Source organism: Pseudorca crassidens, chromosome 19 (assembly GCF_039906515.1).
Source record: "Pseudorca crassidens isolate mPseCra1 chromosome 19, mPseCra1.hap1, whole genome shotgun sequence".
In the NCBI taxonomy this organism is placed as follows: Eukaryota; Metazoa; Chordata; class Mammalia; order Artiodactyla; family Delphinidae; genus Pseudorca; species Pseudorca crassidens.
Window position 1 is genome coordinate 25,345,248 of NC_090314.1, and position 26,068 is coordinate 25,371,315.

At 69.4% G+C, this 26,068-nt stretch overlaps 14 non-coding genes across 14 annotated transcripts; all 14 read left to right on the plus strand.

Annotated features, from left to right (window-relative positions):
* The first annotated feature begins 1,481 nt into the window (after positions 1–1,481).
* LOC137213479 (5S ribosomal RNA) lies at positions 1,482–1,600 on the plus strand. The gene has a single exon (XR_010938118.1). It is a non-coding gene; the product is annotated as a 5S ribosomal RNA (ribosomal RNA).
* A 935-nt stretch (positions 1,601–2,535) lies between these two features.
* LOC137213480 (5S ribosomal RNA) lies at positions 2,536–2,654 on the plus strand. The gene has a single exon (XR_010938119.1). It is a non-coding gene; the product is annotated as a 5S ribosomal RNA (ribosomal RNA).
* Positions 2,655–5,358: 2,704 nt separating this feature from the next.
* Positions 5,359–5,477, plus strand: LOC137213481 (5S ribosomal RNA). The gene has a single exon (XR_010938120.1). It is a non-coding gene; the product is annotated as a 5S ribosomal RNA (ribosomal RNA).
* Positions 5,478–6,415: 938 nt separating this feature from the next.
* Positions 6,416–6,534, plus strand: LOC137213482 (5S ribosomal RNA). Its single transcript, XR_010938121.1, has one exon. It is a non-coding gene; the product is annotated as a 5S ribosomal RNA (ribosomal RNA).
* Positions 6,535–9,235: 2,701 nt separating this feature from the next.
* LOC137213483 (5S ribosomal RNA) lies at positions 9,236–9,354 on the plus strand. Its single transcript, XR_010938122.1, has one exon. It is a non-coding gene; the product is annotated as a 5S ribosomal RNA (ribosomal RNA).
* Positions 9,355–10,292: 938 nt separating this feature from the next.
* Positions 10,293–10,411, plus strand: LOC137213484 (5S ribosomal RNA). Its single transcript, XR_010938123.1, has one exon. It is a non-coding gene; the product is annotated as a 5S ribosomal RNA (ribosomal RNA).
* Positions 10,412–13,112: 2,701 nt separating this feature from the next.
* Positions 13,113–13,231, plus strand: LOC137213485 (5S ribosomal RNA). The gene has a single exon (XR_010938124.1). It is a non-coding gene; the product is annotated as a 5S ribosomal RNA (ribosomal RNA).
* Positions 13,232–14,169: 938 nt separating this feature from the next.
* On the plus strand, positions 14,170–14,288 carry LOC137213486 (5S ribosomal RNA). Its single transcript, XR_010938125.1, has one exon. It is a non-coding gene; the product is annotated as a 5S ribosomal RNA (ribosomal RNA).
* A 2,701-nt stretch (positions 14,289–16,989) lies between these two features.
* On the plus strand, positions 16,990–17,108 carry LOC137213487 (5S ribosomal RNA). Its single transcript, XR_010938126.1, has one exon. It is a non-coding gene; the product is annotated as a 5S ribosomal RNA (ribosomal RNA).
* Positions 17,109–18,046: 938 nt separating this feature from the next.
* LOC137213489 (5S ribosomal RNA) lies at positions 18,047–18,165 on the plus strand. Its single transcript, XR_010938127.1, has one exon. It is a non-coding gene; the product is annotated as a 5S ribosomal RNA (ribosomal RNA).
* Positions 18,166–19,103: 938 nt separating this feature from the next.
* Positions 19,104–19,222, plus strand: LOC137213491 (5S ribosomal RNA). The gene has a single exon (XR_010938129.1). It is a non-coding gene; the product is annotated as a 5S ribosomal RNA (ribosomal RNA).
* Positions 19,223–21,923: 2,701 nt separating this feature from the next.
* LOC137213492 (5S ribosomal RNA) lies at positions 21,924–22,042 on the plus strand. The gene has a single exon (XR_010938130.1). It is a non-coding gene; the product is annotated as a 5S ribosomal RNA (ribosomal RNA).
* Positions 22,043–22,980: 938 nt separating this feature from the next.
* Positions 22,981–23,099, plus strand: LOC137213493 (5S ribosomal RNA). Its single transcript, XR_010938131.1, has one exon. It is a non-coding gene; the product is annotated as a 5S ribosomal RNA (ribosomal RNA).
* Positions 23,100–25,797: 2,698 nt separating this feature from the next.
* LOC137213514 (5S ribosomal RNA) lies at positions 25,798–25,916 on the plus strand. The gene has a single exon (XR_010938151.1). It is a non-coding gene; the product is annotated as a 5S ribosomal RNA (ribosomal RNA).
* The last annotated feature ends 152 nt before the right edge of the window (positions 25,917–26,068 follow it).

The following is a 26,068-nucleotide window of genomic DNA, read 5'->3' on the forward strand; positions in this document are numbered from 1 at the left end:
GAGGGGCCTGCTGGCACAACTGTGGCCACTAAACCAAAGGGACCCTCAGGCCAAGAAGGGGACACTGGCTTCTTATTGCAGGAAGCCAAGCGCAGGGACCCAGGCTGGCAGAAGGAGTGGCGCTTCCAAGCCACAGACCACCAATGTTTCCTGGACTCTGGCGCTCTTTATTCCTCTCTCCATGCCCTGCCGCCCCCTGCCCCTGCCCCCATTTGCTGCTGGTAAGTTCATTTTCCCAGTCTGGCTCCCGTGCAGAGAGGGCCTGGAGGCCGAGGTGGAAGGTAGCAGCGAGTTGGCCCGCGCTTGGCCCTCCTGCGGTTGCCGCTTCAGCACCAGACTGTCATACACCTGGTAGTTGGCATTGCCTCCCGGGTTCCGGCTGAGTGGCATGAAGGTGGGCGGGGGTGGAGGGTGCTCGGTAGCCTGGATGTCGGGCAGGAGGTGAGAGGGGCGGAGGAGCAGCGCTGAGCTGGGAGCCGGGGCCCGCTGGTCCGAGGCCTCGGCCAGTACCGTGAGGGAGGCGGAGGTGGCCACAGGGCGCCGCAAGGGCAGGATCTCAGCCCATTCGGCCGCCGGGTGCCGCACCTCGTGGGGATCGCGGGAGTAATCCAAGTGTCCCGTGGAGGGATGCAGGCTGCGGTTGGACTCGCTGTGAGCACAGCTGGGGAGGCTACGTCTGTGGGCCGGTGGGGTGTCGCGCTACCAGGCTTCGGGCCGGTAGACCCGAGGCACCAGAGCGGATGGAGGCTCAGAGCCCTCCAGACCCAGACTCCGCCATGGGCCCAGTTGCCGTCCTTTCGGCCCGCGAGCCCCTCGACCTGCATCTGGCCGCCCCCACCGGCACCCAGCCCCGGCGCCACCACCTGTGTGCCGGTGTGTCCCTCCACAGCTCCCTCCGACAAAAGGCCCGCCCCGCCACCACCCCGCCCCTCTGGCGTGTCACCGCGGCCGGGTGCGGGAGCGGGATCGAGGGCAGGGGCCGCTTCCCCGGGCCTGCCGGCCACCAGGGGCGGGGTCCTGAGCTCGGCGGGGGGGTGTGGGGGCAAGGGTGGCCTTGCCGGGGCTGAGGGGCCGTGGCGACTCAATGGTGGCTCCCGGTGGCTTCGGGCCGGCTGCTGTCGGGCAGGAGGGCCGGCCCGGGCTGCGGCCGGGCTGCGCCTAGCGCCGCGTGGGCGGGCAGGGCCGACGCCCAAGGGACCGCGGTTCCCGGGCCCTGAAGCCTCCGGGGCCACGTCCCTGTGAGCGACGTGCGGGATCTTGGGCGGGGCGCCAAGCGCCGAAGGGTTTGCTGGGTCACGGCCGCCCTGGGCTGGGAGGTGGTCGCCAAACCCTCCGCCGCCGCCCGATACCCGAGACCTCCGTTCCCCCTGCCTGGGCGGGCGAGGGGGCCCTGCCGGGGCGGGCTGGCCGCCAGGCTGGCGTTAAGGCGCCAGCGCCAGCGAAACTGGGCCTCAAGGGGCCGCCCGCGGCCCCCCGCCCCCGTCTACGGCCATACCACCCTGAACGCGCCCGATCTCGTCTGATCTCGGAAGCTAAGCAGGGTCGGGCCTGGTTAGTACTTGGATGGGAGACCGCCTGGGAATACCGGGTGCTGTAGGCTTTTTGCCTCCCGCTCCGCCCGCCTTCTCCTTTACTCGCCCGCGGCGGGGGCCGCCGGCTCCGCCCCCGCCGGGCCCCGCTGCAGGCCCCACCTCCTCAGGCCCCTCCCACCACGGCCGGCGGGGGCGCACCCCGCCGGCCCGGCGGCCAGGCGGCCAGAAGGCGGCCCTGGAAGGCAGCCGCACCCCCAGACGCTCCCGGGGTGGCTGGCCCGGACCCAGACTCCGCCGCGGGCCCACTGGCCGTCCTTTCGGCCCGCGAGCCCCTCGACCTGCACCTGGCCCGCCGCCACCGGCGCCCAGCCCCGGCGCCGCCACCTGTGTGCGGGTGTGTCCCTCCACAGCTCCCTCCGACAAAAGGCCCGCCCCGCCACCACCCCGCCCCTCTGGCGTGTCACCGCGGCCGGGTTGCGGGAGCGGGATCGAGGGCAGGGGCCGCTTCCCCGGGCCTGCCGGCCACCAGGGGGCGGGGTCCTGAGCTCGGCGTGGGGGTGTGGGGGCAAGGGTGGCCTTGCCGGGGCTGAGGGGCCGTGGCGACTCAATGGTGGCTCCCGGTGGCTTCGGGCCGGCTGCTGTCGGGCAGGAGGGCCGGCCCGGGCTGCGGCCGGGCTGCGCCTAGCGCCGCGTGGGCGGGCAGGGCCGATGCCCAAGGGACCGCGGGCCCCGGGCCCTGAAGCCTCCGGGGCCACGTCCCTGTGAGCGACGTGCGGGATCTTGGGCGGGGCGCCAAGCGCCGAAGGGTTTGCTGGGTCACGGCCGCCCTGGGCTGGGAGGTGGTCGCCAAACCCTCCGCCACCGCCCGATACCCGAGACCTCCGTTCCCCCTGCCTGGGCGGGCGAGGGGGCCCTGCCGGGGCGGGCCGGCCGCCAGGCTGGCGTTAAGGCGCCAGCGCCAGCGAAACTGGGCCTCAAGAGGCAGCCGTCGGCCCCTGCCCCCGTCTACGGCCATACCACCCTGAACGCGCCCGATCTCGTCTGATCTCGGAAGCTAAGCAGGGTCGGGCCTGGTTAGTACTTGGATGGGAGACCGCCTGGGAATACCGGGTGCTGTAGGCTTTTTGCCTCCCGCTCCGCCCGCCTTCTCCTTTACTCGCCCGCGGCGGGGGGGGCCGCCGGCTCCGCCCCCGCCGAGCCCCGCTGCAGGCAGTAGTCAAGGTGGTTTACCTGCCCGAGCAGGAAGCTTGGGCGATGGCAGAAGTGGGAAGAAACTCTTGAGCACAGGTTCTTGGGATCCACGGAGCAGCGCATGCACATGCGATGGGTGCCTACACAGCTGGCTTGCTTGTCTGTGGGGGAAAGGCGAGATGGGTCAGGGCCTGGGTTCCTGAGGGGCTGAGAATCAAGGCAGGGATAGAAGAAAGGGGACAGGCCCACATCCCCTGAACCCACGCCGGCGCCCACTCACCTTTGTGGAAAATACGATTGAAAAGTGCCCGCAAGAATCTCTTCAGATGCCTCCAGAGTTGAGGGAAGAAGGGGAGGGGGGAGGCCGGGAGCAGGGTGAGCCCTGAAATCCAACCCTTGTCCGGTCACACCCCAGCAGCCCTCCCACCTCAGCCCCTTCAAGACCCCAGGGCTCCCCCAGCCGCGCTGCACAGATCCTGCCCTGACCATAGTCCACCATGTTGATCCCCACGTTGAGCAAGATGAAGCTGACCGGGATCAGAAGAATTGAGTATCCTTGCTCCTGGCATTTCCTGGGGATGGGGCCAGTGAACGGCTCGGCTCGGTAGTAGTTTCGCTCACCCATGGCCGTTGGTCCCAGGACTGCCTGGGCCCTCTGCCCTCCAGTTTTAACTGGGAGCCAGACTGGGTCATAATGGGGCAGGTGGTGAGGTCACAGTGAGGGAGGGGGATGAAAAGGAGGGCCCAGAGTGGCATTCCCTGGTAACCAGGGTCAGGTAAGCTGAGCCTGGACAGTCAAACAGGGCCCGGTGGCCGGCATACATCCCCTCGAGCGGTCATTCATTCGCTCACCGCCCGCTGACTCACTTGTTCAAATGACACATTGCGTCTCTTGGCCCCTCTTGAGACTAGGAAGACCTTGGCCTCAGAGGCCTGCTGAAGGCCTGGCTGGAGTCCAGAGCCTCAGCCTTCTTCATGCCCTTCACTGGGCCTGGAGCTGGACCTGCCCAGATGTGGAACCTCCCAGTTTGGAAGCAACTTCTTGTATGAGGCTCTCTGTGGACAGGGACAGCTGAGACACAGAGGAGGTGCCCAGAGACCAGGGGTTTGGAGTCTGCAGCTGCAGATGTACTTAGTGCATGGTATAGGACCAGGAGGGGCCTGCTGGCAGAGCTGTGGCCACTAAACCAAAGGGACCCTCAGGCCAAGAAGGGGACACTGGCTTCTTATTGCAGGAAGCCAAGCGCAGGGACCCAGGCTGGCAGAAGGAGTGGCGCTTCCAAGCCACAGACCACCAATGTTTCCTGGACTCTGGCGCTCTTTATTCCTCTCTCCATGCCCTGCCGCCCCCTGCCCCTGCCCCCATTTGCTGCTGGTAAGTTCATTTTCCCAGTCTGGCTCCCGTGCAGAGAGGGCCTGGAGGCCGAGGTGGAAGGTAGCAGCGAGTTGGCCCGCGCTTGGCCCTCCTGCGGTTGCCGCTTCAGCACCAGACTGTCATACACCTGGTAGTTGGCATTGCCTCCCGGGTTCCGGCTGAGTGGCATGAAGGTGGGCGGGGGTGGAGGGTGCTCGGTAGCCTGGATGTCGGGCAGGAGGTGAGAGGGGCGGAGGAGCAGCGCTGAGCTGGGAGCCGGGGCCCGCTGGTCCGAGGCCTCGGCCAGTACCGTGAGGGAGGCGGAGGTGGCCACAGGGCGCCGCAAGGGCAGGATCTCAGCCCATTCGGCCGCCGGGTGCCGCACCTCGTGGGGATCGCGGGAGTAATCCAAGTGTCCCGTGGAGGGATGCAGGCTGCGGTTGGACTCGCTGTGAGCACAGCTGGGGAGGCTACGTCTGTGGGCCGGTGGGGTGTCGCGCTACCAGGCTTCGGGCCGGTAGACCCGAGGCACCAGAGCGGATGGAGGCTCAGAGCCCTCCAGACCCAGACTCCGCCATGGGCCCAGTTGCCGTCCTTTCGGCCCGCGAGCCCCTCGACCTGCATCTGGCCGCCCCCACCGGCACCCAGCCCCGGCGCCACCACCTGTGTGCCGGTGTGTCCCTCCACAGCTCCCTCCGACAAAAGGCCCGCCCCGCCACCACCCCGCCCCTCTGGCGTGTCACCGCGGCCGGGTGCGGGAGCGGGATCGAGGGCAGGGGCCGCTTCCCCGGGCCTGCCGGCCACCAGGGGCGGGGTCCTGAGCTCGGCGGGGGGGTGTGGGGGCAAGGGTGGCCTTGCCGGGGCTGAGGGGCCGTGGCGACTCAATGGTGGCTCCCGGTGGCTTCGGGCCGGCTGCTGTCGGGCAGGAGGGCCGGCCCGGGCTGCGGCCGGGCTGCGCCTAGCGCCGCGTGGGCGGGCAGGGCCGACGCCCAAGGGACCGCGGTTCCCGGGCCCTGAAGCCTCCGGGGCCACGTCCCTGTGAGCGACGTGCGGGATCTTGGGCGGGGCGCCAAGCGCCGAAGGGTTTGCTGGGTCACGGCCGCCCTGGGCTGGGAGGTGGTCGCCAAACCCTCCGCCGCCGCCCGATACCCGAGACCTCCGTTCCCCCTGCCTGGGCGGGCGAGGGGGCCCTGCCGGGGCGGGCCGGCCGCCAGGCTGGCGTTAAGGCGCCAGCGCCAGCGAAACTGGGCCTCAAGGGGCCGCCCGCGGCCCCCCGCCCCCGTCTACGGCCATACCACCCTGAACGCGCCCGATCTCGTCTGATCTCGGAAGCTAAGCAGGGTCGGGCCTGGTTAGTACTTGGATGGGAGACCGCCTGGGAATACCGGGTGCTGTAGGCTTTTTGCCTCCCGCTCCGCCCGCCTTCTCCTTTACTCGCCCGCGGCGGGGGCCGCCGGCTCCGCCCCCGCCGGGCCCCGCTGCAGGCCCCACCTCCTCAGGCCCCTCCCACCACGGCGCGCGCCGGCGGGGGCGCACCCCGCCGGCCCGGCCGGCCAGGCGGCCAGAAGGCGGCCCTGGAAGGCAGCCGCACCCCAGACGCTCCCGGGGTGGCTGGCCCGGACCCAGACTCCGCCGCGGGCCCACTGGCCGTCCTTTCGGCCCGCGAGCCCCTCGACCTGCACCTGGCCGCCGCCACCGGCGCCCAGCCCCGGCGCCGCCACCTGTGTGCGGGTGTGTCCCTCCACAGCTCCCTCCGACAAAAGGCCCGCCCCGCCACCACCCCGCCCCTCTGGCGTGTCACCGCGGCCGGGTGCGGGAGCGGGATCGAGGGCAGGGGCCGCTTCCCCGGGCCTGCCGGCCACCAGGGGCGGGGTCCTGAGCTCGGCGTGGGGGTGTGGGGGCAAGGGTGGCCTTGCCGGGGCTGAGGGGCCGTGGCGACTCAATGGTGGCTCCCGGTGGCTTCGGGCCGGCTGCTGTCGGGCAGGAGGGCCGGCCCGGGCTGCGGCCGGGCTGCGCCTAGCGCCGCGTGGGCGGGCAGGGCCGATGCCCAAGGGACCGCGGGCCCCGGGCCCTGAAGCCTCCGGGGCCACGTCCCTGTGAGCGACGTGCGGGATCTTGGGCGGGGCGCCAAGCGCCGAAGGGTTTGCTGGGTCACGGCCGCCCTGGGCTGGGAGGTGGTCGCCAAACCCTCCGCCACCGCCCGATACCCGAGACCTCCGTTCCCCCTGCCTGGGCGGGCGAGGGGGCCCTGCCGGGGCGGGCCGGCCGCCAGGCTGGCGTTAAGGCGCCAGCGCCAGCGAAACTGGGCCTCAAGAGGCAGCCGTCGGCCCCTGCCCCCGTCTACGGCCATACCACCCTGAACGCGCCCGATCTCGTCTGATCTCGGAAGCTAAGCAGGGTCGGGCCTGGTTAGTACTTGGATGGGAGACCGCCTGGGAATACCGGGTGCTGTAGGCTTTTTGCCTCCCGCTCCGCCCGCCTTCTCCTTTACTCGCCCGCGGCGGGGGGGCCGCCGGCTCCGCCCCCGCCGAGCCCCGCTGCAGGCAGTAGTCAAGGTGGTTTACCTGCCCGAGCAGGAAGCTTGGGCGATGGCAGAAGTGGGAAGAAACTCTTGAGCACAGGTTCTTGGGATCCACGGAGCAGCGCATGCACATGCGATGGGTGCCTACACAGCTGGCTTGCTTGTCTGTGGGGAAAGGCGAGATGGGTCAGGGCCTGGGTTCCTGAGGGGCTGAGAATCAAGGCAGGGATAGAAGAAAGGGGACAGGCCCACATCCCCTGAACCCACGCCGGCGCCCACTCACCTTTGTGGAAAATACGATTGAAAAGTGCCCGCAAGAATCTCTTCAGATGCCTCCAGAGTTGAGGGAAGAAGGGGAGGGGGGAGGCCGGGAGCAGGGTGAGCCCTGAAATCCAACCCTTGTCCGGTCACACCCCAGCAGCCCTCCCACCTCAGCCCCTTCAAGACCCCAGGGCTCCCCCAGCCGCGCTGCACAGATCCTGCCCTGACCATAGTCACCATGTTGATCCCCACGTTGAGCAAGATGAAGCTGACCGGGATCAGAAGAATTGAGTATCCTTGCTCCTGGCATTTCCTGGGGATGGGGCCAGTGAACGGCTCGGCTCGGTAGTAGTTTCGCTCACCCATGGCCGTTGGTCCCAGGACTGCCTGGGCCCTCTGCCCTCCAGTTTTAACTGGGAGCCAGACTGGGTCATAATGGGGCAGGTGGTGAGGTCACAGTGAGGGAGGGGGATGAAAAGGAGGGCCCAGAGTGGCATTCCCTGGTAACCAGGGTCAGGTAAGCTGAGCCTGGACAGTCAAACAGGGCCCGGTGGCCGGCATACATCCCCTCGAGCGGTCATTCATTCGCTCACCGCCCGCTGACTCACTTGTTCAAATGACACATTGCGTCTCTTGGCCCCTCTTGAGACTAGGAAGACCTTGGCCTCAGAGGCCTGCTGAAGGCCTGGCTGGAGTCCAGAGCCTCAGCCTTCTTCATGCCCTTCACTGGGCCTGGAGCTGGACCTGCCCAGATGTGGAACCTCCCAGTTTGGAAGCAACTTCTTGTATGAGGCTCTCTGTGGACAGGGACAGCTGAGACACAGAGGAGGTGCCCAGAGACCAGGGGTTTGGAGTCTGCAGCTGCAGATGTACTTAGTGCATGGTATAGGACCAGGAGGGGCCTGCTGGCACAACTGTGGCCACTAAACCAAAGGGACCCTCAGGCCAAGAAGGGGACACTGGCTTCTTATTGCAGGAAGCCAAGCGCAGGGACCCAGGCTGGCAGAAGGAGTGGCGCTTCCAAGCCACAGACCACCAATGTTTCCTGGACTCTGGCGCTCTTTATTCCTCTCTCCATGCCCTGCCGCCCCCTGCCCCTGCCCCCATTTGCTGCTGGTAAGTTCATTTTCCCAGTCTGGCTCCCGTGCAGAGAGGGCCTGGAGGCCGAGGTGGAAGGTAGCAGCGAGTTGGCCCGCGCTTGGCCCTCCTGCGGTTGCCGCTTCAGCACCAGACTGTCATACACCTGGTAGTTGGCATTGCCTCCCGGGTTCCGGCTGAGTGGCATGAAGGTGGGCGGGGGTGGAGGGTGCTCGGTAGCCTGGATGTCGGGCAGGAGGTGAGAGGGGCGGAGGAGCAGCGCTGAGCTGGGAGCCGGGGCCCGCTGGTCCGAGGCCTCGGCCAGTACCGTGAGGGAGGCGGAGGTGGCCACAGGGCGCCGCAAGGGCAGGATCTCAGCCCATTCGGCCGCCGGGTGCCGCACCTCGTGGGGATCGCGGGAGTAATCCAAGTGTCCCGTGGAGGGATGCAGGCTGCGGTTGGACTCGCTGTGAGCACAGCTGGGGAGGCTACGTCTGTGGGCCGGTGGGGTGTCGCGCTACCAGGCTTCGGGCCGGTAGACCCGAGGCACCAGAGCGGATGGAGGCTCAGAGCCCTCCAGACCCAGACTCCGCCATGGGCCCAGTTGCCGTCCTTTCGGCCCGCGAGCCCCTCGACCTGCATCTGGCCGCCCCCACCGGCACCCAGCCCCGGCGCCACCACCTGTGTGCCGGTGTGTCCCTCCACAGCTCCCTCCGACAAAAGGCCCGCCCCGCCACCACCCCGCCCCTCTGGCGTGTCACCGCGGCCGGGTGCGGGAGCGGGATCGAGGGCAGGGGCCGCTTCCCCGGGCCTGCCGGCCACCAGGGGCGGGGTCCTGAGCTCGGCGGGGGGGTGTGGGGGCAAGGGTGGCCTTGCCGGGGCTGAGGGGCCGTGGCGACTCAATGGTGGCTCCCGGTGGCTTCGGGCCGGCTGCTGTCGGGCAGGAGGGCCGGCCCGGGCTGCGGCCGGGCTGCGCCTAGCGCCGCGTGGGCGGGCAGGGCCGACGCCCAAGGGACCGCGGTTCCCGGGCCCTGAAGCCTCCGGGGCCACGTCCCTGTGAGCGACGTGCGGGATCTTGGGCGGGGCGCCAAGCGCCGAAGGGTTTGCTGGGTCACGGCCGCCCTGGGCTGGGAGGTGGTCGCCAAACCCTCCGCCGCCGCCCGATACCCGAGACCTCCGTTCCCCCTGCCTGGGCGGGCGAGGGGGCCCTGCCGGGGCGGGCTGGCCGCCAGGCTGGCGTTAAGGCGCCAGCGCCAGCGAAACTGGGCCTCAAGGGGCCGCCCGCGGCCCCCCGCCCCCGTCTACGGCCATACCACCCTGAACGCGCCCGATCTCGTCTGATCTCGGAAGCTAAGCAGGGTCGGGCCTGGTTAGTACTTGGATGGGAGACCGCCTGGGAATACCGGGTGCTGTAGGCTTTTTGCCTCCCGCTCCGCCCGCCTTCTCCTTTACTCGCCCGCGGCGGGGGCCGCCGGCTCCGCCCCCGCCGGGCCCCGCTGCAGGCCCCACCTCCTCAGGCCCCTCCCACCACGGCGCGCGCCGGCGGGGGCGCACCCCGCCGGCCCGGCCGGCCAGGCGGCCAGAAGGCGGCCCTGGAAGGCAGCCGCACCCCAGACGCTCCCGGGGTGGCTGGCCCGGACCCAGACTCCGCCGCGGGCCCACTGGCCGTCCTTTCGGCCCGCGAGCCCCTCGACCTGCACCTGGCCGCCGCCACCGGCGCCCAGCCCCGGCGCCGCCACCTGTGTGCGGGTGTGTCCCTCCACAGCTCCCTCCGACAAAAGGCCCGCCCCGCCACCACCCCGCCCCTCTGGCGTGTCACCGCGGCCGGGTGCGGGAGCGGGATCGAGGGCAGGGGCCGCTTCCCCGGGCCTGCCGGCCACCAGGGGCGGGGTCCTGAGCTCGGCGTGGGGGTGTGGGGGCAAGGGTGGCCTTGCCGGGGCTGAGGGGCCGTGGCGACTCAATGGTGGCTCCCGGTGGCTTCGGGCCGGCTGCTGTCGGGCAGGAGGGCCGGCCCGGGCTGCGGCCGGGCTGCGCCTAGCGCCGCGTGGGCGGGCAGGGCCGATGCCCAAGGGACCGCGGGCCCCGGGCCCTGAAGCCTCCGGGGCCACGTCCCTGTGAGCGACGTGCGGGATCTTGGGCGGGGCGCCAAGCGCCGAAGGGTTTGCTGGGTCACGGCCGCCCTGGGCTGGGAGGTGGTCGCCAAACCCTCCGCCACCGCCCGATACCCGAGACCTCCGTTCCCCCTGCCTGGGCGGGCGAGGGGGCCCTGCCGGGGCGGGCCGGCCGCCAGGCTGGCGTTAAGGCGCCAGCGCCAGCGAAACTGGGCCTCAAGAGGCAGCCGTCGGCCCCTGCCCCCGTCTACGGCCATACCACCCTGAACGCGCCCGATCTCGTCTGATCTCGGAAGCTAAGCAGGGTCGGGCCTGGTTAGTACTTGGATGGGAGACCGCCTGGGAATACCGGGTGCTGTAGGCTTTTTGCCTCCCGCTCCGCCCGCCTTCTCCTTTACTCGCCCGCGGCGGGGGGGCCGCCGGCTCCGCCCCCGCCGAGCCCCGCTGCAGGCAGTAGTCAAGGTGGTTTACCTGCCCGAGCAGGAAGCTTGGGCGATGGCAGAAGTGGGAAGAAACTCTTGAGCACAGGTTCTTGGGATCCACGGAGCAGCGCATGCACATGCGATGGGTGCCTACACAGCTGGCTTGCTTGTCTGTGGGGAAAGGCGAGATGGGTCAGGGCCTGGGTTCCTGAGGGGCTGAGAATCAAGGCAGGGATAGAAGAAAGGGGACAGGCCCACATCCCCTGAACCCACGCCGGCGCCCACTCACCTTTGTGGAAAATACGATTGAAAAGTGCCCGCAAGAATCTCTTCAGATGCCTCCAGAGTTGAGGGAAGAAGGGGAGGGGGGAGGCCGGGAGCAGGGTGAGCCCTGAAATCCAACCCTTGTCCGGTCACACCCCAGCAGCCCTCCCACCTCAGCCCCTTCAAGACCCCAGGGCTCCCCCAGCCGCGCTGCACAGATCCTGCCCTGACCATAGTCACCATGTTGATCCCCACGTTGAGCAAGATGAAGCTGACCGGGATCAGAAGAATTGAGTATCCTTGCTCCTGGCATTTCCTGGGGATGGGGCCAGTGAACGGCTCGGCTCGGTAGTAGTTTCGCTCACCCATGGCCGTTGGTCCCAGGACTGCCTGGGCCCTCTGCCCTCCAGTTTTAACTGGGAGCCAGACTGGGTCATAATGGGGCAGGTGGTGAGGTCACAGTGAGGGAGGGGGATGAAAAGGAGGGCCCAGAGTGGCATTCCCTGGTAACCAGGGTCAGGTAAGCTGAGCCTGGACAGTCAAACAGGGCCCGGTGGCCGGCATACATCCCCTCGAGCGGTCATTCATTCGCTCACCGCCCGCTGACTCACTTGTTCAAATGACACATTGCGTCTCTTGGCCCCTCTTGAGACTAGGAAGACCTTGGCCTCAGAGGCCTGCTGAAGGCCTGGCTGGAGTCCAGAGCCTCAGCCTTCTTCATGCCCTTCACTGGGCCTGGAGCTGGACCTGCCCAGATGTGGAACCTCCCAGTTTGGAAGCAACTTCTTGTATGAGGCTCTCTGTGGACAGGGACAGCTGAGACACAGAGGAGGTGCCCAGAGACCAGGGGTTTGGAGTCTGCAGCTGCAGATGTACTTAGTGCATGGTATAGGACCAGGAGGGGCCTGCTGGCACAACTGTGGCCACTAAACCAAAGGGACCCTCAGGCCAAGAAGGGGACACTGGCTTCTTATTGCAGGAAGCCAAGCGCAGGGACCCAGGCTGGCAGAAGGAGTGGCGCTTCCAAGCCACAGACCACCAATGTTTCCTGGACTCTGGCGCTCTTTATTCCTCTCTCCATGCCCTGCCGCCCCCTGCCCCTGCCCCCATTTGCTGCTGGTAAGTTCATTTTCCCAGTCTGGCTCCCGTGCAGAGAGGGCCTGGAGGCCGAGGTGGAAGGTAGCAGCGAGTTGGCCCGCGCTTGGCCCTCCTGCGGTTGCCGCTTCAGCACCAGACTGTCATACACCTGGTAGTTGGCATTGCCTCCCGGGTTCCGGCTGAGTGGCATGAAGGTGGGCGGGGGTGGAGGGTGCTCGGTAGCCTGGATGTCGGGCAGGAGGTGAGAGGGGCGGAGGAGCAGCGCTGAGCTGGGAGCCGGGGCCCGCTGGTCCGAGGCCTCGGCCAGTACCGTGAGGGAGGCGGAGGTGGCCACAGGGCGCCGCAAGGGCAGGATCTCAGCCCATTCGGCCGCCGGGTGCCGCACCTCGTGGGGATCGCGGGAGTAATCCAAGTGTCCCGTGGAGGGATGCAGGCTGCGGTTGGACTCGCTGTGAGCACAGCTGGGGAGGCTACGTCTGTGGGCCGGTGGGGTGTCGCGCTACCAGGCTTCGGGCCGGTAGACCCGAGGCACCAGAGCGGATGGAGGCTCAGAGCCCTCCAGACCCAGACTCCGCCATGGGCCCAGTTGCCGTCCTTTCGGCCCGCGAGCCCCTCGACCTGCATCTGGCCGCCCCCACCGGCACCCAGCCCCGGCGCCACCACCTGTGTGCCGGTGTGTCCCTCCACAGCTCCCTCCGACAAAAGGCCCGCCCCGCCACCACCCCGCCCCTCTGGCGTGTCACCGCGGCCGGGTGCGGGAGCGGGATCGAGGGCAGGGGCCGCTTCCCCGGGCCTGCCGGCCACCAGGGGCGGGGTCCTGAGCTCGGCGGGGGGGTGTGGGGGCAAGGGTGGCCTTGCCGGGGCTGAGGGGCCGTGGCGACTCAATGGTGGCTCCCGGTGGCTTCGGGCCGGCTGCTGTCGGGCAGGAGGGCCGGCCCGGGCTGCGGCCGGGCTGCGCCTAGCGCCGCGTGGGCGGGCAGGGCCGACGCCCAAGGGACCGCGGTTCCCGGGCCCTGAAGCCTCCGGGGCCACGTCCCTGTGAGCGACGTGCGGGATCTTGGGCGGGGCGCCAAGCGCCGAAGGGTTTGCTGGGTCACGGCCGCCCTGGGCTGGGAGGTGGTCGCCAAACCCTCCGCCGCCGCCCGATACCCGAGACCTCCGTTCCCCCTGCCTGGGCGGGCGAGGGGGCCCTGCCGGGGCGGGCTGGCCGCCAGGCTGGCGTTAAGGCGCCAGCGCCAGCGAAACTGGGCCTCAAGGGGCCGCCCGCGGCCCCCCGCTCCCGTCTACGGCCATACCACCCTGAACGCGCCCGATCTCGTCTGATCTCGGAAGCTAAGCAGGGTCGGGCCTGGTTAGTACTTGGATGGGAGACCGCCTGGGAATACCGGGTGCTGTAGGCTTTTTGCCTCCCGCTCCGCCCGCCTTCTCCTTTACTCGCCCGCGGCGGGGGCCGCCGGCTCCGCCCCCGCCGGGCCCCGCTGCAGGCCCCACCTCCTCAGGCCCCTCCCACCACGGCGCGCGCCGGCGGGGGCGCACCCCGCCGGCCCGGCCGGCCAGGCGGCCAGAAGGCGGCCCTGGAAGGCAGCCGCACCCCAGACGCTCCCGGGGTGGCTGGCCCGGACCCAGACTCCGCCGCGGGCCCACTGGCCGTCCTTTCGGCCCGCGAGCCCCTCGACCTGCACCTGGCCGCCGCCACCGGCGCCCAGCCCCGGCGCCGCCACCTGTGTGCGGGTGTGTCCCTCCACAGCTCCCTCCGACAAAAGGCCCGCCCCGCCACCACCCCGCCCCTCTGGCGTGTCACCGCGGCCGGGTGCGGGAGCGGGATCGAGGGCAGGGGCCGCTTCCCCGGGCCTGCCGGCCACCAGGGGCGGGGTCCTGAGCTCGGCGTGGGGGTGTGGGGGCAAGGGTGGCCTTGCCGGGGCTGAGGGGCCGTGGCGACTCAATGGTGGCTCCCGGTGGCTTCGGGCCGGCTGCTGTCGGGCAGGAGGGCCGGCCCGGGCTGCGGCCGGGCTGCGCCTAGCGCCGCGTGGGCGGGCAGGGCCGATGCCCAAGGGACCGCGGGCCCCGGGCCCTGAAGCCTCCGGGGCCACGTCCCTGTGAGCGACGTGCGGGATCTTGGGCGGGGCGCCAAGCGCCGAAGGGTTTGCTGGGTCACGGCCGCCCTGGGCTGGGAGGTGGTCGCCAAACCCTCCGCCACCGCCCGATACCCGAGACCTCCGTTCCCCCTGCCTGGGCGGGCGAGGGGGCCCTGCCGGGGCGGGCCGGCCGCCAGGCTGGCGTTAAGGCGCCAGCGCCAGCGAAACTGGGCCTCAAGAGGCAGCCGTCGGCCCCCGCCCCCGTCTACGGCCATACCACCCTGAACGCGCCCGATCTCGTCTGATCTCGGAAGCTAAGCAGGGTCGGGCCTGGTTAGTACTTGGATGGGAGACCGCCTGGGAATACCGGGTGCTGTAGGCTTTTTGCCTCCCGCTCCGCCCGCCTTCTCCTTTACTCGCCCGCGGCGGGGGGGCCGCCGGCTCCGCCCCCGCCGAGCCCCGCTGCAGGCAGTAGTCAAGGTGGTTTACCTGCCCGAGCAGGAAGCTTGGGCGATGGCAGAAGTGGGAAGAAACTCTTGAGCACAGGTTCTTGGGATCCACGGAGCAGCGCATGCACATGCGATGGGTGCCTACACAGCTGGCTTGCTTGTCTGTGGGGAAAGGCGAGATGGGTCAGGGCCTGGGTTCCTGAGGGGCTGAGAATCAAGGCAGGGATAGAAGAAAGGGGACAGGCCCACATCCCCTGAACCCACGCCGGCGCCCACTCACCTTTGTGGAAAATACGATTGAAAAGTGCCCGCAAGAATCTCTTCAGATGCCTCCAGAGTTGAGGGAAGAAGGGGAGGGGGGAGGCCGGGAGCAGGGTGAGCCCTGAAATCCAACCCTTGTCCGGTCACACCCCAGCAGCCCTCCCACCTCAGCCCCTTCAAGACCCCAGGGCTCCCCCAGCCGCGCTGCACAGATCCTGCCCTGACCATAGTCACCATGTTGATCCCCACGTTGAGCAAGATGAAGCTGACCGGGATCAGAAGAATTGAGTATCCTTGCTCCTGGCATTTCCTGGGGATGGGGCCAGTGAACGGCTCGGCTCGGTAGTAGTTTCGCTCACCCATGGCCGTTGGTCCCAGGACTGCCTGGGCCCTCTGCCCTCCAGTTTTAACTGGGAGCCAGACTGGGTCATAATGGGGCAGGTGGTGAGGTCACAGTGAGGGAGGGGGATGAAAAGGAGGGCCCAGAGTGGCATTCCCTGGTAACCAGGGTCAGGTAAGCTGAGCCTGGACAGTCAAACAGGGCCCGGTGGCCGGCATACATCCCCTCGAGCGGTCATTCATTCGCTCACCGCCCGCTGACTCACTTGTTCAAATGACACATTGCGTCTCTTGGCCCCTCTTGAGACTAGGAAGACCTTGGCCTCAGAGGCCTGCTGAAGGCCTGGCTGGAGTCCAGAGCCTCAGCCTTCTTCATGCCCTTCACTGGGCCTGGAGCTGGACCTGCCCAGATGTGGAACCTCCCAGTTTGGAAGCAACTTCTTGTATGAGGCTCTCTGTGGACAGGGACAGCTGAGACACAGAGGAGGTGCCCAGAGACCAGGGGTTTGGAGTCTGCAGCTGCAGATGTACTTAGTGCATGGTATAGGACCAGGAGGGGCCTGCTGGCACAACTGTGGCCACTAAACCAAAGGGACCCTCAGGCCAAGAAGGGGACACTGGCTTCTTATTGCAGGAAGCCAAGCGCAGGGACCCAGGCTGGCAGAAGGAGTGGCGCTTCCAAGCCACAGACCACCAATGTTTCCTGGACTCTGGCGCTCTTTATTCCTCTCTCCATGCCCTGCCGCCCCCTGCCCCTGCCCCCATTTGCTGCTGGTAAGTTCATTTTCCCAGTCTGGCTCCCGTGCAGAGAGGGCCTGGAGGCCGAGGTGGAAGGTAGCAGCGAGTTGGCCCGCGCTTGGCCCTCCTGCGGTTGCCGCTTCAGCACCAGACTGTCATACACCTGGTAGTTGGCATTGCCTCCCGGGTTCCGGCTGAGTGGCATGAAGGTGGGCGGGGGTGGAGGGTGCTCGGTAGCCTGGATGTCGGGCAGGAGGTGAGAGGGGCGGAGGAGCAGCGCTGAGCTGGGAGCCGGGGCCCGCTGGTCCGAGGCCTCGGCCAGTACCGTGAGGGAGGCGGAGGTGGCCACAGGGCGCCGCAAGGGCAGGATCTCAGCCCATTCGGCCGCCGGGTGCCGCACCTCGTGGGGATCGCTGGAGTAATCCAAGTGTCCCGTGGAGGGATGCAGGCTGCGGTTGGACTCGCTGTGAGCACAGCTGGGGAGGCTACGTCTGTGGGCCGGTGGGGTGTCGCGCTACCAGGCTTCGGGCCGGTAGACCCGAGGCACCAGAGCGGATGGAGGCTCAGAGCCCTCCAGACCCAGACTCCGCCATGGGCCCAGTTGCCGTCCTTTCGGCCCGCGAGCCCCTCGACCTGCATCTGGCCGCCCCCACCGGCGCCCAGCCCCGGGGCCACCACCTGTGTGCCGGTGTGTCCCTCCACAGCTCCCTCCGACAAAAGGCCCGCCCCGCCACCACCCCGCCCCTCTGGCGTGTCACAGCGGCCGGGTGCGGGAGCGGGATCGAGGGCAGGGGCCGCTTCCCCGGGCCTGCCGGCCACCAGGGGCGGGGTCCTGAGCTCGGCGGGGGGGTGTGGGGGCAAGGGTGGCCTTGCCGGGGCTGAGGGGCCGTGGCGACTCAATGGTGGCTCCCGGTGGCTTCGGGCCGGCTGCTGTCGGGCAGGAGGGCCGGCCCGGGCTGCGGCCGGGCTGCGCCTAGCGCCGCGTGGGCGGGCAGGGCCGACGCCCAAGGGACCGCGGTTCCCGGGCCCTGAAGCCTCCGGGGCCACGTCCCTGTGAGCGACGTGCGGGATCTTGGGCGGGGCGCCAAGCGCCGAAGGGTTTGCTGGGTCACGGCCGCCCTGGGCTGGGAGGTGGTCGCCAAACCCTCCGCCGCCGCCCGATACCCGAGACCTCCGTTCCCCCTGCCTGGGCGGGCGAGGGGGCCCTGCCGGGGCGGGCTGGCCGCCAGGCTGGCGTTAAGGCGCCAGCGCCAGCGAAACTGGGCCTCAAGGGGCCGCCCGCGGCCCCCCGCCCCCGTCTACGGCCATACCACCCTGAACGCGCCCGATCTCGTCTGATCTCGGAAGCTAAGCAGGGTCGGGCCTGGTTAGTACTTGGATGGGAGACCGCCTGGGAATACCGGGTGCTGTAGGCTTTTTGCCTCCCGCTCCGCCCGCCTTCTCCTTTACTCGCCCGCGGCGGGGGCCGCCGGCTCCGCCCCCGCCGGGCCCCGGTGCAGGCCCCACCTCCTCAGGCCCCTCCCACCACGGCGCGCGCCGGCGGGGGCGCACCCCGCCGGCCCGGCCGGCCAGGCGGCCAGAAGGCGGCCCTGGAAGGCAGCCGCACCCCAGACGCTCCCGGGGTGGCTGACCCGGACCCAGACTCCGCCGCGGGCCCACTGGCCGTCCTTTCGGCCCGCGAGCCCCTCGACCTGCACCTGGCCGCCGCCACCGGCGCCCAGCCCCGGCGCCGCCACCTGTGTGCGGGTGTGTCCCTCCACAGCTCCCTCCGACAAAAGGCCCGCCCCGCCACCACCCCGCCCCTCTGGCGTGTCACCGCGGCCGGGTGCGGGAGCGGGATCGAGGGCAGGGGCCGCTTCCCCGGGCCTGCCGGCCACCAGGGGCGGGGTCCTGAGCTCGGCGTGGGGGTGTGGGGGCAAGGGTGGCCTTGCCGGGGCTGAGGGGCCGTGGCGACTCAATGGTGGCTCCCGGTGGCTTCGGGCCGGCTGCTGTCGGGCAGGAGGGCCGGCCCGGGCTGCGGCCGGGCTGCGCCTAGCGCCGCGTGGGCGGGCAGGGCCGATGCCCAAGGGACCGCGGGCCCCGGGCCCTGAAGCCTCCGGGGCCACGTCCCTGTGAGCGACGTGCGGGATCTTGGGCGGGGCGCCAAGCGCCGAAGGGTTTGCTGGGTCACGGCCGCCCTGGGCTGGGAGGTGGTCGCCAAACCCTCCGCCACCGCCCGATACCCGAGACCTCCGTTCCCCCTGCCTGGGCGGGCGAGGGGGCCCTGCCGGGGCGGGCCGGCCGCCAGGCTGGCGTTAAGGCGCCAGCGCCAGCGAAACTGGGCCTCAAGAGGCAGCCGTCGGCCCCTGCCCCCGTCTACGGCCATACCACCCTGAACGCGCCCGATCTCGTCTGATCTCGGAAGCTAAGCAGGGTCGGGCCTGGTTAGTACTTGGATGGGAGACCGCCTGGGAATACCGGGTGCTGTAGGCTTTTTGCCTCCCGCTCCGCCCGCCTTCTCCTTTACTCGCCCGCGGCGGGGGCCGCCGGCTCCGCCCCCGCCGGGCCCCGGTGCAGGCCCCACCTCCTCAGGCCCCTCCCACCACGGCGCGCGCCGGCGGGGGCGCACCCCGCCGGCCCGGCCGGCCAGGCGGCCAGAAGGCGGCCCTGGAAGGCAGCCGCACCCCAGACGCTCCCGGGGTGGCTGGCCCGGACCCAGACTCCGCCGCGGGCCCACTGGCCGTCCTTTCGGCCCGCGAGCCCCTCGACCTGCACCTGGCCGCCGCCACCGGCGCCCAGCCCCGGCGCCGCCACCTGTGTGCGGGTGTGTCCCTCCACAGCTCCCTCCGACAAAAGGCCCGCCCCGCCACCACCCCGCCCCTCTGGCGTGTCACCGCGGCCGGGTGCGGGAGCGGGATCGAGGGCAGGGGCCGCTTCCCCGGGCCTGCCGGCCACCAGGGGCGGGGTCCTGAGCTCGGCGTGGGGGTGTGGGGGCAAGGGTGGCCTTGCCGGGGCTGAGGGGCCGTGGCGACTCAATGGTGGCTCCCGGTGGCTTCGGGCCGGCTGCTGTCGGGCAGGAGGGCCGGCCCGGGCTGCGGCCGGGCTGCGCCTAGCGCCGCGTGGGCGGGCAGGGCCGATGCCCAAGGGACCGCGGGCCCCGGGCCCTGAAGCCTCCGGGGCCACGTCCCTGTGAGCGACGTGCGGGATCTTGGGCGGGGCGCCAAGCGCCGAAGGGTTTGCTGGGTCACGGCCGCCCTGGGCTGGGAGGTGGTCGCCAAACCCTCCGCCACCGCCCGATACCCGAGACCTCCGTTCCCCCTGCCTGGGCGGGCGAGGGGGCCCTGCCGGGGCGGGCCGGCCGCCAGGCTGGCGTTAAGGCGCCAGCGCCAGCGAAACTGGGCCTCAAGAGGCAGCCGTCGGCCCCCGCCCCCGTCTACGGCCATACCACCCTGAACGCGCCCGATCTCGTCTGATCTCGGAAGCTAAGCAGGGTCGGGCCTGGTTAGTACTTGGATGGGAGACCGCCTGGGAATACCGGGTGCTGTAGGCTTTTTGCCTCCCGCTCCGCCCGCCTTCTCCTTTACTCGCCCGCGGCGGGGGGGCCGCCGGCTCCGCCCCCGCCGAGCCCCGCTGCAGGCAGTAGTCAAGGTGGTTTACCTGCCCGAGCAGGAAGCTTGGGCGATGGCAGAAGTGGGAAGAAACTCTTGAGCACAGGTTCTTGGGATCCACGGAGCAGCGCATGCACATGCGATGGGTGCCTACACAGCTGGCTTGCTTGTCTGTGGGGAAAGGCGAGATGGGTCAGGGCCTGGGTTCCTGAGGGGCTGAGAATCAAGGCAGGGATAGAAGAAAGGGGACAGGCCCACATCCCCTGAACCCACGCCGGCGCCCACTCACCTTTGTGGAAAATACGATTGAAAAGTGCCCGCAAGAATCTCTTCAGATGCCTCCAGAGTTGAGGGAAGAAGGGGAGGGGGGAGGCCGGGAGCAGGGTGAGCCCTGAAATCCAACCCTTGTCCGGTCACACCCCAGCAGCCCTCCCACCTCAGCCCCTTCAAGACCCCAGGGCTCCCCCAGCCGCGCTGCACAGATCCTGCCCTGACCATAGTCACCATGTTGATCCCCACGTTGAGCAAGATGAAGCTGACCGGGATCAGAAGAATTGAGTATCCTTGCTCCTGGCATTTCCTGGGGATGGGGCCAGTGAACGGCTCGGCTCGGTAGTAGTTTCGCTCACCCATGGCCGTTGGTCCCAGGACTGCCTGGGCCCTCTGCCCTCCAGTTTTAACTGGGAGCCAGACTGGGTCATAATGGGGCAGGTGGTGAGGTCACAGTGAGGGAGGGGGATGAAAAGGAGGGCCCAGAGTGGCATTCCCTGGTAACCAGGGTCAGGTAAGCTGAGCCTGGACAGTCAAACAGGGCCCGGTGGCCGGCATACATCCCCTCGAGCGGTCATTCATTCGCTCACCGCCCGCTGACTCACTTGTTCAAATGACACATTGCGTCTCTTGGCCCCTCTTGAGACTAGGAAGACCTTGGCCTCAGAGGCCTGCTGAAGGCCTGGCTGGAGTCCAGAGCCTCAGCCTTCTTCATGCCCTTCACTGGGCCTGGAGCTGGACCTGCCCAGATGTGGAACCTCCCAGTTTGGAAGCAACTTCTTGTATGAGGCTCTCTGTGGACAGGGACAGCTGAGACACAGAGGAGGTGCCCAGAGACCAGGGGTTTGGAGTCTGCAGCTGCAGATGTACTTAGTGCATGGTATAGGACCAGGAGGGGCCTGCTGGCACAACTGTGGCCACTAAACCAAAGGGACCCTCAGGCCAAGAAGGGGACACTGGCTTCTTATTGCAGGAAGCCAAGCGCAGGGACCCAGGCTGGCAGAAGGAGTGGCGCTTCCAAGCCACAGACCACCAATGTTTCCTGGACTCTGGCGCTCTTTATTCCTCTCTCCATGCCCTGCCGCCCCCTGCCCCTGCCCCCATTTGCTGCTGGTAAGTTCATTTTCCCAGTCTGGCTCCCGTGCAGAGAGGGCCTGGAGGCCGAGGTGGAAGGTAGCAGCGAGTTGGCCCGCGCTTGGCCCTCCTGCGGTTGCCGCTTCAGCACCAGACTGTCATACACCTGGTAGTTGGCATTGCCTCCCGGGTTCCGGCTGAGTGGCATGAAGGTGGGCGGGGGTGGAGGGTGCTCGGTAGCCTGGATGTCGGGCAGGAGGTGAGAGGGGCGGAGGAGCAGCGCTGAGCTGGGAGCCGGGGCCCGCTGGTCCGAGGCCTCGGCCAGTACCGTGAGGGAGGCGGAGGTGGCCACAGGGCGCCGCAAGGGCAGGATCTCAGCCCATTCGGCCGCCGGGTGCCGCACCTCGTGGGGATCGCTGGAGTAATCCAAGTGTCCCGTGGAGGGATGCAGGCTGCGGTTGGACTCGCTGTGAGCACAGCTGGGGAGGCTACGTCTGTGGGCCGGTGGGGTGTCGCGCTACCAGGCTTCGGGCCGGTAGACCCGAGGCACCAGAGCGGATGGAGGCTCAGAGCCCTCCAGACCCAGACTCCGCCATGGGCCCAGTTGCCGTCCTTTCGGCCCGCGAGCCCCTCGACCTGCATCTGGCCGCCCCCACCGGCGCCCAGCCCCGGGGCCACCACCTGTGTGCCGGTGTGTCCCTCCACAGCTCCCTCCGACAAAAGGCCCGCCCCGCCACCACCCCGCCCCTCTGGCGTGTCACAGCGGCCGGGTGCGGGAGCGGGATCGAGGGCAGGGGCCGCTTCCCCGGGCCTGCCGGCCACCAGGGGCGGGGTCCTGAGCTCGGCGGGGGGGTGTGGGGGCAAGGGTGGCCTTGCCGGGGCTGAGGGGCCGTGGCGACTCAATGGTGGCTCCCGGTGGCTTCGGGCCGGCTGCTGTCGGGCAGGAGGGCCGGCCCGGGCTGCGGCCGGGCTGCGCCTAGCGCCGCGTGGGCGGGCAGGGCCGACGCCCAAGGGACCGCGGTTCCCGGGCCCTGAAGCCTCCGGGGCCACGTCCCTGTGAGCGACGTGCGGGATCTTGGGCGGGGCGCCAAGCGCCGAAGGGTTTGCTGGGTCACGGCCGCCCTGGGCTGGGAGGTGGTCGCCAAACCCTCCGCCGCCGCCCGATACCCGAGACCTCCGTTCCCCCTGCCTGGGCGGGCGAGGGGGCCCTGCCGGGGCGGGCTGGCCGCCAGGCTGGCGTTAAGGCGCCAGCGCCAGCGAAACTGGGCCTCAAGGGGCCGCCCGCGGCCCCCCGCCCCCGTCTACGGCCATACCACCCTGAACGCGCCCGATCTCGTCTGATCTCGGAAGCTAAGCAGGGTCGGGCCTGGTTAGTACTTGGATGGGAGACCGCCTGGGAATACCGGGTGCTGTAGGCTTTTTGCCTCCCGCTCCGCCCGCCTTCTCCTTTACTCGCCCGCGGCGGGGGCCGCCGGCTCCGCCCCCGCCGGGCCCCGGTGCAGGCCCCACCTCCTCAGGCCCCTCCCACCACGGCGCGCGCCGGCGGGGGCGCACCCCGCCGGCCCGGCCGGCCAGGCGGCCAGAAGGCGGCCCTGGAAGGCAGCCGCACCCCAGACGCTCCCGGGGTGGCTGACCCGGACCCAGACTCCGCCGCGGGCCCACTGGCCGTCCTTTCGGCCCGCGAGCCCCTCGACCTGCACCTGGCCGCCGCCACCGGCGCCCAGCCCCGGCGCCGCCACCTGTGTGCGGGTGTGTCCCTCCACAGCTCCCTCCGACAAAAGGCCCGCCCCGCCACCACCCCGCCCCTCTGGCGTGTCACCGCGGCCGGGTGCGGGAGCGGGATCGAGGGCAGGGGCCGCTTCCCGGGGCCTGCCGGCCACCAGGGGCGGGGTCCTGAGCTCGGCGTGGGGGTGTGGGGGCAAGGGTGGCCTTGCCGGGGCTGAGGGGCCGTGGCGACTCAATGGTGGCTCCCGGTGGCTTCGGGCCGGCTGCTGTCGGGCAGGAGGGCCGGCCCGGGCTGCGGCCGGGCTGCGCCTAGCGCCGCGTGGGCGGGCAGGGCCGATGCCCAAGGGACCGCGGGCCCCGGGCCCTGAAGCCTCCGGGGCCACGTCCCTGTGAGCGACGTGCGGGATCTTGGGCGGGGCGCCAAGCGCCGAAGGGTTTGCTGGGTCACGGCCGCCCTGGGCTGGGAGGTGGTCGCCAAACCCTCCGCCACCGCCCGATACCCGAGACCTCCGTTCCCCCTGCCTGGGCGGGCGAGGGGGCCCTGCCGGGGCGGGCCGGCCGCCAGGCTGGCGTTAAGGCGCCAGCGCCAGCGAAACTGGGCCTCAAGAGGCAGCCGTCGGCCCCTGCCCCCGTCTACGGCCATACCACCCTGAACGCGCCCGATCTCGTCTGATCTCGGAAGCTAAGCAGGGTCGGGCCTGGTTAGTACTTGGATGGGAGACCGCCTGGGAATACCGGGTGCTGTAGGCTTTTTGCCTCCCGCTCCGCCCGCCTTCTCCTTTACTCGCCCGCGGCGGGGGGGCCGCCGGCTCCGCCCCCGCCGAGCCCCGCTGCAGGCAGTAGTCAAGGTGGTTTACCTGCCCGAGCAGGAAGCTTGGGCGATGGCAGAAGTGGGAAGAAACTCTTGAGCACAGGTTCTTGGGATCCACGGAGCAGCGCATGCACATGCGATGGGTGCCTACACAGCTGGCTTGCTTGTCTGTGGGGAAAGGCGAGATGGGTCAGGGCCTGGGTTCCTGAGGGGCTGAGAATCAAGGCAGGGATAGAAGAAAGGGGACAGGCCCACATCCCCTGAACCCACGCCGGCGCCCACTCACCTTTGTGGAAAATACGATTGAAAAGTGCCCGCAAGAATCTCTTCAGATGCCTCCAGAGTTGAGGGAAGAAGGGGAGGGGGGAGGCCGGGAGCAGGGTGAGCCCTGAAATCCAACCCTTGTCCGGTCACACCCCAGCAGCCCTCCCACCTCAGCCCCTTCAAGACCCCAGGGCTCCCCCAGCCGCGCTGCACAGATCCTGCCCTGACCATAGTCACCATGTTGATCCCCACGTTGAGCAAGATGAAGCTGACCGGGATCAGAAGAATTGAGTATCCTTGCTCCTGGCATTTCCTGGGGATGGGGCCAGTGAACGGCTCGGCTCGGTAGTAGTTTCGCTCACCCATGGCCGTTGGTCCCAGGACTGCCTGGGCCCTCTGCCCTCCAGTTTTAACTGGGAGCCAGACTGGGTCATAATGGGGCAGGTGGTGAGGTCACAGTGAGGGAGGGGGATGAAAAGGAGGGCCCAGAGTGGCATTCCCTGGTAACCAGGGTCAGGTAAGCTGAGCCTGGACAGTCAAACAGGACCCGGTGGCCGGCATACATCCCCTCGAGCGGTCATTCATTCGCTCACTGCCCGCTGACTCACTTGTTCAAATGACACATTGCGTCTCTTGGCCCCTCTTGAGACTAGGAAGACCTTGGCCTCAGAGGCCTGCTGAAGGCCTGGCTGGAGTCCAGAGCCTCAGCCTTCTTCATGCCCTTCACTGGGCCTGGAGCTGGACCTGCCCAGATGTGGAACCTCCCAGTTTGGAAGCAACTTCTTGTATGAGGCTCTCTGTGGACAGGGACAGCTGAGACACAGAGGAGGTGCCCAGAGACCAGGGGTTTGGAGTCTGCAGCTGCAGATGTACTTAGTGCATGGTATAGGACCAGGAGGGGCCTGCTGGCACAACTGTGGCCACTAAACCAAAGGGACCCTCAGGCCAAGAAGGGGACACTGGCTTCTTATTGCAGGAAGCCAAGCGCAGGGACCCAGGCTGGCAGAAGGAGTGGCGCTTCCAAGCCACAGACCACCAATGTTTCCTGGACTCTGGCGCTCTTTATTCCTCTCTCCATGCCCTGCCGCCCCCTGCCCCTGCCCCCATTTGCTGCTGGTAAGTTCATTTTCCCAGTCTGGCTCCCGTGCAGAGAGGGCCTGGAGGCCGAGGTGGAAGGTAGCAGCGAGTTGGCCCGCGCTTGGCCCTCCTGCGGTTGCCGCTTCAGCACCAGACTGTCATACACCTGGTAGTTGGCATTGCCTCCCGGGTTCCGGCTGAGTGGCATGAAGGTGGGCGGGGGTGGAGGGTGCTCGGTAGCCTGGACGTCGGGCAGGAGGTGAGAGGGGCGGAGGAGAAGCACTGAGCTGGGAGCCGGGGCCCGCTGGTCCGAGGCCTCGGCCAGTACCGTGAGGGAGGCGGAGGTGGCCACAGGGCGCCGCAAGGGCAGGATCTCAGCCCATTCGGCCGCCGGGTGCCGCACCTCGTGGGGATCGCGGGAGTAATCCAAGTGTCCCGCGGAGGGATGCAGGCTGCGGTTGGACTCGCTGTGAGCACAGCTGGGGAGGCTACGTCTGTGGGCCGGTGGGGTGTCACGCTATCAGGCGTCGGGCCGGTAGACCCGAGGCACCAGAGCGGATGCAGGCTCAGAGCCTTCCAGACCCAGACTCCGCCGCGGGCCCAGTTGCCGTCCTTTCGGCCCGCGAGCCCCTCGACCTGCACCTGGCCGGCCCCACCGGCGCCCAGCCCCGGCGCCGCCACCTGTGTGCCGGTGTGTCCCTCCACAGCTCCCTCCGACAAAAGCCAAGCCCCCCCACACCCCGCCCCTCTGGCGTGTCACCGCGGCCGGGTGCGGGAGCGGGATCGAGGGCAGGGGCCGCTTCCCGGGGCCTGCCGGCCACCAGGGGCGGGGTCCTGAGCTCGGCGGGGGGTGTGGGGGCAAGGGTGGCCTTGCCGGGGCTGAGGGGCCGTGGCGACTCAATGGTGGCTCCCGGTGGCTTCGGGCCGGCTGCTGTCGGGCAGGAGGGCCGGCCCGGGCTGCGGCCGGTCTGCGCCTAGCGCCGCGTGGGCGGGCAGGGCCGATGCCCAAGGGACCGCGGGCCCCGGGCCCTGAAGCCTCCGGGGCCACGTCCCTGTGAGCGACGTGCGGGATCTTGGGCGGGGCGCCAAGCGCCGAAGGGTTTGCTGGGTCACGGCCGCCCTGGGCTGGGAGGTGGTCGCCAAACCCTCCGCCGCCGCCCGATACCCGAGACCTCCGTTCCCCCTGCCTGGGCGGGCGAGGGGGCCCTGCCGGGGCGGGCCGGCCGCCAGGCTGGCGTTAAGGCGCCAGCGCCAGCGAAACTGGGCCTCAAGAGGCAGCCGTCGGCCCCCGCCCCCGTCTACGGCCATACCACCCTGAACGCGCCCGATCTCGTCTGATCTCGGAAGCTAAGCAGGGTCGGGCCTGGTTAGTACTTAGATGGGAGACCGCCTGGGAATACCGGGTGCTGTAGGCTTTTTGCCTCCCGCTCCGCCCGCCTTCTCCTTTACTCGCCCGCGGCGGGGGGGCCGCCGGCTCCGCCCCCGCCGAGCCCCGCTGCAGGCAGTAGTCAAGGTGGTTTACCTGCCCGAGCAGGAAGCTTGGGCGATGGCAGAAGTGGGAAGAAAC